Source organism: Aotus nancymaae, unplaced genomic scaffold (assembly GCF_030222135.1).
Source record: "Aotus nancymaae isolate 86718 unplaced genomic scaffold, 86718_ANA_hifiasm-v0.15.2.pri h1tg000059l, whole genome shotgun sequence".
Lineage (NCBI taxonomy): Eukaryota > Metazoa > Chordata > Mammalia > Primates > Aotidae > Aotus > Aotus nancymaae.
Window position 1 is genome coordinate 37,135,958 of NW_026988473.1, and position 11,005 is coordinate 37,146,962.

The window sequence follows — 11,005 nt, forward strand, 5'->3', positions numbered from 1 at the left end:
GCACCATTGCACTCAAGCCTGGGCAACAAGAGTGCAACTCCATCTCAAATAAATAAATAAATAAATGAACATCTGATCATCCTGTGGTCCAGTAACATTGACACATAAAATTCATCACCACAGGAAAGATAAATTCTGACTGAATAATTTTTTATTAAGATTTTTAACAACACAAATCAGCAATTAATATATTTATTTCCTTGAAGCATTTATGCATTAAAGATGTTTTGGTTTCATTTTTGTTTTCAGTTTACAAGATAATCAATATAGAAATGTCACTGTGTACCTTGTTTTGGTGTTTGTTTTTTTCACCTTGTTTCCTAGGGTGGAGTGTAACTTTTGAGAGCAGTAAAAGCTTCAGTGTAGCTTATTCTTTCAGGAGGGTTTTTTATGGTATGTTTGATTGCATTGCTTTTCAAAAAACACTATGCAGCCATAAAAAAGGATGAGTTCATATCCTTTGTAGACATGGATGAAGCTGGAAACCATCATTCTCAGCAAACTGACACAAGAACAGAAAATCAAACACCACATGTTCTCACTCATAAGTGGGAGTTGAACTATGAGAACACATGGACTCAGGGAGGGCAACACCACACATACACCAGGGCCTGTCAGGGGGTGGGAGGTAATGGGAAAGATAGCATTAGGAGAAATACCTAATGTAGATGAAGGATTGATGGGTGCAGCAAACCACCTTAGCAGGTGTATACCTATGTAATAAAACTGCATGTTCTGCACTTGAATTCCAGAACTTAAAGTATAATAATTTAAAAAGTTAATAAAAAAGGAAGATATTTTATACATTTTTTAAAGTGAGCCATTTTTGCATTTTTGAATATGCAATTATTTCCAAATACAAATTTTTAAAACTAAGTCCATATGAGGAAAGCAACCAATAGGAAAATAAAAGGGGATTAAAAACATACTTTTAAGAATTCATCTAGGCAAATTATTTAAAAAGTTTTTTTTTTCAAAACACCAAAGGACAGATATGTTTCAGAGGATTCTCAATTTTTGTTTCATTAATATTATAGCAAATTATTAACTAAATTGTGTTTTGAAGGTATTCCATGTTAAAGTTGAAGCTCTCTCTCTGCCTAACAGGAATAAAAAACTAATGCTTTATATTCAGAGAAGTCAAAACACTTCATTTTCACTCAAAAATTCTAAGCAAGCTTCACTTTGGAAGCCAAGGAGGATTATTTTACATGTGTTTGTAACTTTAGTCTTTTTTTTTTTAACATTAAATCTAATCAATAGAGGTGCCATTCTGCAACAAAATGCATACTCTTTTGATCCCCAGATAGAAGATCTAAAAAGTTAAATTTGAAGCTTTTTTGCATGATTAATAATTCATAACGCTTAGTGTTATTTACGCAACAATAACAGAGAGAAAAACATCTTTCCCTGTCAGCTTCAAGATTACTCCTTACTTCAAGACCACCTAAACAAAGTGACAATGCATCAAACGTGATTTAACTTGCCATATGAATAACTATACTTCATAATTCTAGAGCATGACATTATATTTGCAGAAATTTAATAATCTAATAATTAATGTATCATGATTTTCATTTCATTTCAATGATGAAATTATTTTCCTAAAATAAATGTATCCAGTAAGACATAAAAAGCAAACGCTGCCATTTCTTTGGCATTTGAATAGACTTGATTTATAGTTAGACACTGAATTAGTAATGCGGCCATATCAGACAACATTAACAAATGCCTTTCCAGTAAACAGGTATAACAAAGTAATGTTAATACCAATGAAACTTGCATAGCTGATTTAATTTTCTACTATGATGGTTAACATATTGAACAGTCAAAAATTACCTTTATGGAGATGTTCTATCTGCCTTGTTTTGCCATGACCAATTATAAGTTTTGTTTGCAGCTTCAATTTAAGAAACCTAAAGGAACTAATACTCAGATTGGTTAATCCAACCCACCTTTATCAAATTGCAAGAAAATTATGGTGGCACACACAACAGAAGACTCCTAATGCAAATGTGGCCTTCTCTATTTCCCCACAGCAATGAGATTATTATTATATTAATAAGTGAAAACTGGATAATAATTTTATCTCAGTTTTTGCACATCAAATATTTTATTCTGCACTGTTTCAAAGAAGAGATTACACATTATGCTCCAACTCCAACACCAAGGAATACCACTTCAAACAATAAAATCTGCAATACCAGAATGATAGAGAAGTACTTGGACTATTTAGATCCACCAAGACATGAACCCAGTTGAGTCTACTCTGCTATTAAATGACAGAATGTCTTTTGTTGTTGTCTTTCTCCATGAGATAAGAGATTTGCCTTCCCTCAGTTCTAGGCTCTCCTCCTTATAGTCTCCTGATCAGAAAATAAAGACGGTTTTCATTTTTTTCAACTTAATTAAAAATAATCCTAGGGAAGAATCCTGATAGGAATGGGTAGGAAGAGGTTGTGCTATTTCTTTAAGGAGACTAGAACTGCTCTCAGAGAAAAACAATAGCCAACTTAAAAGTTCTTCATACAATGCCTGTGATATAGTAAGTCAGTAAGTGCTTAATGCATGTCACAAAATATAATTGCTGATTCTCAGTTAAGGACAGGAGGAGTATAATCATATGTATAACTAGCAATCTGACAATTTTGGTTTTAATTCCAATTCTTTTGGAGATATAAACTTGGGTAAATTGCTCTGCAATTCAGAGCCTCAAATTCTGGTAGTAAAATCATCTTGATAGAGAACTCCTAACTCACTGTTTTGTTTTTCATTTGTTTGTTTTTTGAATGAGATAAAAATTACCTTTTGTGCACAGTACACAGCCTGTCCATACTAGTCAATAAATGCCAGTTTAATCCCCTTTTCCATTTATCAGTTTTGGGATATTAACGCAATCCTGACCTTAGCAAAACATCAAAAACCTCTGTCTCACTTTCTCTACCATTGCTAATCCTTCCTGACTAGACTGGGTTTTAGGTCAAATGAATTGTGCATGTAATGGTACTTCAAATAGTTAAAGACCTTTTTCAGATGCAAAATCTTATTACAGTAGACATGGTTCCAATTTTACTTTGTCACCGGAGACCTTTTAAAAAGCTAACAATAAGTCAATCAGCAATTGAGAGCTAGAAACTGGAAAAATGCATTCCAGTTTTATATAACTTGACACTATCCTCGTGCTTTCTGAGATTAATAGTAGATTTCAATGTCATTATATAAATTATGAATGCTGTATAAGTAGGTGGTTAATGTGATTGAGCCTATTTGTCACAGAATGAAAATGACTAGGAATAAGTATGATCATAGCAAAAGCCTGCAGATGCTACTCCTGCTGGAATCTGAGAAAGCTTTCTCCAAAATGAAGTGCATTAAAAGGTTTTCAAGTGCAGCTGAGCTCTTTACCCATTTCATAGTTCTATTCACATGATCAATTCTTAATATTTTTTTTTCATTTTATACATATGTAAAACCAGGAGGAACTATTCTTCACAAATAATACTAATAAAGCCCTCTCCTCCCCGATTTTTTTTAAAGAGCCTACCTACTACAGCAAGGAAATTCTAGAAATGAGTTATTTAAATAGGACCATGGGAGCACATAAGACTTTTATTAGCAGTAGGATTTAATTATAACCATAAGGACTTACGTCTTTAAGGCCTGCAAGAAAGAAACAAGACTGTAATTAAGGTAAAATAGTCAAAGCCATGCATTGGAATAAAATGTGAGCAAATCTATGTTTCATTCAAATAATTCTCCATAAGAGGAAAAAAGAAGCAGTGATTGAAAACAGTAAATAATTTATTATATAAAAGGAGATATTCTGGAGGAAAGTAATAGTTGGCACTGGAATTTTATGGCCAGGCTCAGTGAATCATGGCAGAAAAGCAAGCTGGCTTCTCTTTTTTGGAGTGATTAAAATTTTATAAAACATTTTTTTTTTCAGGTATGTATCTCTGTCACTGATTTACTAACCAGATTTCACATATCATGGGCTATCCTTTTATGTATTTGTTAATTTAGCTATTTTATTTTTATTTTTATTATGTTATACTTTAAGTTCTGGGAAATGTGCGGAACGTGCAGGTTTGTTACATAGGTATACATGTGCCATGGTGGTTTGCTGCACCTATCAACCTGTCATCTACATTAGGTATTTCTCCTAATGCTATCTCTCCCATTGCTTCCCACCCTGTGACAGGCCCTGGTGTGTGATGGTCCCCTCTCTGTGCCCATATGTTCTCATTGTTCAACTTCCACTTATAAGTAAGAACATGTGGTGTTTGATTTTCTGTTCCTGTGTTTGTTTGTTTGCTGAGAATGATGGTTTCCAGCTTTATCTATGTCCCTGCAAAGGACATGGACTCATTAAAAAGTCAGGAAACAACAGATGCTGGAGAGGATGTGGAGAAATAGGAATGCTTTTACACTGCTGGTGGGAGTGTAAATTAGGTCAACCATTGTGGAAGACAGTGTGGTGATTCCTCAACTATCTAGAACCAGAAATACCATCAGACCTAGCAATCCCTTTACTGGGTATATACCCAAAGGGTTATAAATCATTCTACTATAAAGACACATGCACAGGTATGTTTATTGCAGCACTGCTCACAATAGCAAAGGCTTGGAACCAAACCAAATGCCCATCAATGATAGACTGTATAAAGAAAATGTGGTACATATACTCCATGGAATACTATGCAGCCATTTTATTATTTTTTTTTAACAGGCTTAATACATTTTATTTTTTGTGTATAATCCCTATGTTGTAGCCACAGCGGGAACCTCAGTCCTCTCCTCAGAGACTGTGGTGTGGGTTTTGACAAGATGGTCAATGAATTCCTGCTAAGGAGACTTGGTGAATACACTCTCCTTCCAGAGGCCAGGGTCAGGTAGCTATAAGTCTTGGAGATGGAATAAAAGGTGGCCTTGGTGAAGTTGCCCAGGATGGCAGTGCAACCCCTGGCTGAGATGTATCAGTCATTGATACTGTCCATTAGCAGCAGCTTCTTGGGCACTGGGGCTGAGACAATGCCAGTGCTGCTGGGTGCAGAGATGAGGCACACCAGTACCAGTACAGAGCTGCAGTGGCCTGTCACCTTGCAAGGGACAGTGTGGGGCTTACCAATCCTGTTCCCCCAGTAGCCTCTGTGCACGGGGACAATGGAGAGCTTGGCCAGGATGATGGCCCCTTGGATGGCAGTGGCCACCTCCTTGGAGCATTTAACACCCAGATGGATGTGACCATTGTAGTCCTAGATCCTAGATGGCAATAAATGCCTTCAACCTGGTGTGCTGGCCAGCACAGGTCTGCTTCTGCACGAGCATAATCTTCAAAACCTCATCCTTGAGGGAGGCCACCAGGAAAAGGTCAATGATCTCAGACTCCTTGATGGGTAGAGAGAAGAAGCAGATCTCCTCCAGGGACTTGTTCTTCATGTTCTTGACCAGGTGGCCCAGCTTGATGAACAGCATTGACTCCTTATCCTCAGCCTTGCCTCCTTGAACTCAGGAGTTTCAGTTTCTGCCCCAGTCCCGACCACCGAGGCAACCCCAGCCCCAGATGCCACTGACAAAGCCTCAGGGGAAGCCATCACGGTTCCCCATCCCAGAGCTCCCGGTGCCTCAAGGCTCCCTAGTTGTACCAGTGTCTTCCCAGTATTTGGTGTTTTCTCAGAGAAGCAATTCTGTTATTTTAAATGTCATATATTATACTTCAGCTTTTCTTTTCTGAAATTGACCTATACTTAACATTTGTTTGAAAGTTTTTTAGCTTTTATGCCATACCTAGTATTTTAAAAGTTATTTAAAATTATAGTATATATATGATTTTAGATCATATGTACAATGTATATAATCTAAGATCTATCTCTGACTTTTCTGATAGCTGAGATGGCATTTTATAACTTGTGGTTGCATTACAGCATTTACCATAATGACTTAGTGGGGATACTATTGGTAGTAAAATGGCCTTGTTTCTGGAGTGCCACCCAAAATTCTTTGTCTCACAGCCTAGAAAATCAAGGACACAGACAAACCAAGGGTAAGATTAGAGCAGAAATTTAATAAGCGAAAGTAAGGGAGAAAAGCTGCAGAGAGAGGTTCCCCCCAAAAAAGTTCTTTTTACAGTGAAGGGTGCAGGTTTTTATAAATGAGCTAGTAGGGAGTGGTGCTCTATTTACATAGGGAATGTAAAAAGGGTCAGAACTATGTGTGTCATTTACATAAAGCCAAGGTGCAAATCCCTGGCAGTCCCTACCACATCCATTTAGTGAGCATGTGGGCCCTTAGCTTGTTACTCCATGTTGCTTATCTCTCCCTATTGTGCGTGAGTTAGGTGGAATCCTTCAAAGTGAACGTGTCTGGCCCAGGGTAGGTCTTTTTATCAGTGCCCTCCTTGTACAAGCTTCCTTATCTGAATATATCTAAAAAATGGGAAGGAATGTGCTCACTGAGCCCCTCCCCAACCCTGTCGTGCATATGTGAAACTTCATGGATTACTCATGAGATGTTTTGGTTGGACCCGGCTTCCTTTTCCATGTTTGCAGCTTGATCCTCTCAGGCTGCTCTTGTGTTAGAAGATGAATTCTGCTGAGGACTCAGCCCTAACTTTCTGCCTAGCTAGTTTCTTCCTTTCTCCTTCTCTCTCAGCAAATCTTTCTTTTTTGTATTTCATCTGTCAATCTCCAGTGTGAGACTATGCATTTACAGCCATGAGTAAAATTTAACCAATGTATCCTTCTGAGCTGTAGGATAAATTTTCCTCCTTGTAGACTTAGAAGTAGAGATACGTGACCCAATTCACCAAGAGAAATAGGGTAAAAGAAATCAAGAAAAGGTGCTGCTTGGTTGACCTACGTTCTAGGTACCTATTCCCCCAAAAAACAATATGCAGAGGTAGATGCAAGAAAAACAGAAGAGAAAGAAAATTAAGATAAAAAAAGAGAAGATGTGGAATGACGTATCATACAGTTTTAATAAGTGCTTAGTTAAATATACAAACCATTATATTAGTTAGGAACTTTTAATTACATATAAAAGTCACCAAATTTAATTATATAGAAAAAAGGAGTAAATTTTATGAGACCAAAGGCATATAAACCTCTGGATTCAGGATGAACATGGAATAGGTGTCTAGAATGTAGAGTTTTGAAAAAAAAAAAAAACTAAAAATACTCTTTAAAAATTCATCAGAGTAACTGACATGATACACTAAAGTATATTTGTTTCACACAAGAAACAGTATGGAAGACACAGTAACAAAAAATGTAAGATGTATAGAAAACAAATTGCAAATGACAAATTTAAATGTAATCATAACATCTAAAAGTAGATATTAGTTATATTAAATTAGTATTAAATTCCATATGAATGGATCAAACACACCTATCAAAAGAGGGAAATAAACAAACTGGATTTTTAAAGTCTCCAAATGCATGCTTTCTATAAAAAACATCATTTAGATTCATAAACACAAATAGATTGCAAGTAACAGGATAGAAGAAGATAATGTACAAAAAAGTTGCCATAATAAGAACTGGAATGGCTAAATTAATGTCAAATAAAATAGACTCTACAATAAGAAATAATTATAGAGACAAGGAGGAAACTTCATAATCATAAGTGTCAATTAGAAAAATATAATAATTATAAATGTATATGCAACTACCAACACTGCTCCAAAAACATAATGCAAAAACTGACACTATTTGAAAGAAGAAATAGACAATTTAGTACCAATTTTGGGGACTTCAGTATCTCACTATAAATATTTGACAGGATTATTACAGAGAAACTAAGTAATTTCTAAATTTTCAAAATTATAGGCGCAGTGGCTCACATCTGTAATCCCATTTTGGGAGGCTGAGGCAAGTGGATCATCTGAGGTTAGAAGTTTCAAGCTAGCCTGGGCAACATAGTGAAACCCTGTCTCTATGAAAAATACAAAAATTAGCCAGTTGTGGTGGCGGGCTCTTGTAATCCCAGTTACTCGGAGGCTGAGGCAGGAGAATCGCTTGAACCTGGTGGGCACAGGTTGCAGTGAGCTGAGATTGCGCCACTGCACTCCAGCCCGTGCAACAAGAGCAAAACTCCATCTGAGAGGAAGGAAGTGAGGGAGGGAGGGAGGGATGGAAGGAAGGAAATTCAGCAAGCATATAGAACACTTGTATGACACTCTCAACTAAGTTGACCTAGCTGCTATCTACAGAACACACTATCCAACGAGAGTAAAATACATATTATTTTCAGCTACTACAGGAATATTTTCCAGGAGATATCATATGCTTGGCAATAAAGCAAGCCTCCATAAATTTAAAAGTATTGAAATTGCCCAAAGCATGTTCTTCAATCCCAATGGAAATAAATTAGAAATTAAAAAGAATTTGAGGAATTATCTAAGCATGTGGATATTAGAAAACATATTGCTAAATAACATGTCAAAGAAGAAATAAGTATAGAAATTAAAACTATTCTGAACTGAATGAAAATTGTATGACATCATATCAACATTTATGAAGTGCAGCTAAAGTAATGCTTAGAGAAAATTTTATAGCTTTAAAACCCAACATAGAAAAAAAAAGTCTTAAATAAGAAACTTGAGCTTCTACTTTAAGAAACTTGTAAAGGAATAGCAAATTAAACCTAAAGAAAGCAGAAGGAAGGAAATAATAAAGATAAGATTGGAAACTAATGAAATAGAAAACAGAAAAACAATAGAAAGTAATGAAAACTGAAATAGTAAGAAAGACGAGAAGACTAGAATCTGACAGAAATCAACACCATTCATGTTCCGAGGCTGTGCTTGAAGTCAGGTAGTCTCATGGTGCCTGCACTTTCAGCAGTTTGCTGGTGTATTACAGGTCTCTTTAGTAACATTATACAGCCACTCTGTCACTACATGACTTACTGGTATAGTTTCATTCATGATCAATTGTTAACCAATGATCCTCTCTCCCTACCTATAGTTTGAAGTACGTAAAAAAGAAATCTAGATGGCCCCATTTGGTCTTCATCTCACAGACCAATGCTCAGAAATAAATTGGGGTCATTTCTGGCCATGATGAGCAAGAAAGAACCCAAAACATAAAATAAACTTTAAATAAAATAGAAGTTTATTTTTTCCACTTTAAAGTTTTCTAGAACTGGTTTGCATGATGTAATTGTATACATCTCTTTCCAGCTCTACATTCAGTGATATATGCCATATCATAGCAATATTTACTCCTTATAAATGAGAAAGCACTACAAATCAAGTCATTAAGCCTCAGGAACTGGTGGTTGAGCATTTACCAGCACACTATTGTGGGTAGGCTTTCAGATCTACTATGTTAGTTGCACATAAAAGAACCAGTATTGTTATTTTCTTGTTGCTCTCCCAAGGTCACATCATGGTGCCAGATGGTTGATGAGGTTACATCACTACATTTTTATTCCACAAAGCAGTAAAAAGGAAAAACCTAAGTCGAAAGATATCTCTTTTAATCAAACCTAACAACTCCACACAACACTGATCCTTCTAACACACTATCCATAAACCAGGTGATAGACACAGAAAGATATAAAGAGGCCTGCAACTTGTAGCAATGTTCACTCCTAAAAATTATGGCTTTTTGGTTAAGTCAGTTGTGGCTAGTAGATATTTGAAGGCTATTTTAATTGCTTGAACCTATCATCATTTAAACTGATTGTCTTGTTGTCAGATGTTCACTGTATACCAAGCAGTTGCAATAAAGAGAACATGGCCAGCAAGAGAAGCACAGGAACTGCTCCCTCTGCAGAGGATGTGATGAGGCAGTTTATCTCAGAAGCAGGTTGCAGGTAGAGCTGCCACTATGACGGGCCTACCCAAAACAGAGATGTTGGCAAAAGAAGTTGGAAGTAAGGTAGGGAGTAACAAAAAACTGATGATATATATTTTGCCCTTATTTAGTTTCCATAGATGATAGGGCATAAAAATCTGGTTCTTCAGGACAAATAAAATTATTACAACCCAAGCCACAGAAGACATTGAGTGGTGTGGCAGGCAGAATGGCATCCCAAAGATATCCATCTTGTAATTCCCTGGTTATAATATGATATGTTCCATAACAAAGGGGAATTAAAGCTGCAGATAGAATTAAAGTTGCTAATGAATTGATTTTAAAATAGGAAAATGATATGGTTTGGCTGTGTCCTCAGTCAAATCTCATCTTCAATTCCCATGTATTGTGGAAGGGAGCTGGTGGGAGATAACTGAATCATGGGGGCAGGTATTTCCAGTGTTGTTCTTACAATAGGAATAAGTCTCAAAAGATCTGATGTTTTTAAAAAGAAGAGTTTCCCTGAACAAGCTCTCTTTTTGCCTGCCACCATTCACATAAGATGTGACTTACTCCTTCTTGCCTTCCACCATAATTATGAGGCCTTTCCAGCCATGTAGAACTATAAATCCATTAAACCTCTTTCTTTTGTAAATTGCCCAGTCTCAGGTATGTCTTTATCAGCAGTGTGAAAATGGACTAATACAGAAGATTAGTCTGGATTGTACAGGTGGATCCAATATAATCACAAAGATTCAGATCATAGCAATGCGACGGGAAAATAATTCTGTGTTTGCTCCCTGTCCTCACCCAATGCACCTCTTCATTTTTCTTCAGTTTTATGGTTGTCCTGATTTGTATCCTTAATAAAAAATATAATCATTAATTATAACACTTTCTTATTTGGGTCATTATAGAAAATTATCAAACCTGAGGGGTACTATGGGAACCTCTGAATTTGTAGCCAGTCTGTCAGTAGTGCAGGTGGCTTGTGGAACCAACTTGCAGCTGGTATTTGAAGTGAGGGTGGGTGAGTCCTTGTGAAGTCTGTGCTAGGTCTGGGTGGTCAGTGTACAAGCTGAATTTCAGCACACACAGTGGAGTTTGAAAGAGGATACTACCAAATAAAGTTTGAAAAGGGTAGTATTAAGATGAAAATATCATTTTATAAACATCCATATAACATGTTTATAAGCTATATTAGT

General features: G+C 36.3%; 1 pseudogene; it reads right to left on the bottom strand.

The window, feature by feature from the left end:
• Positions 1-4,761: 4,761 nt before the first annotated feature.
• LOC105706404 (small ribosomal subunit protein uS5-like) lies at positions 4,762-5,499 on the bottom strand (annotated as a pseudogene).
• Between the last annotated feature and the right edge of the window lie 5,506 nt (positions 5,500-11,005).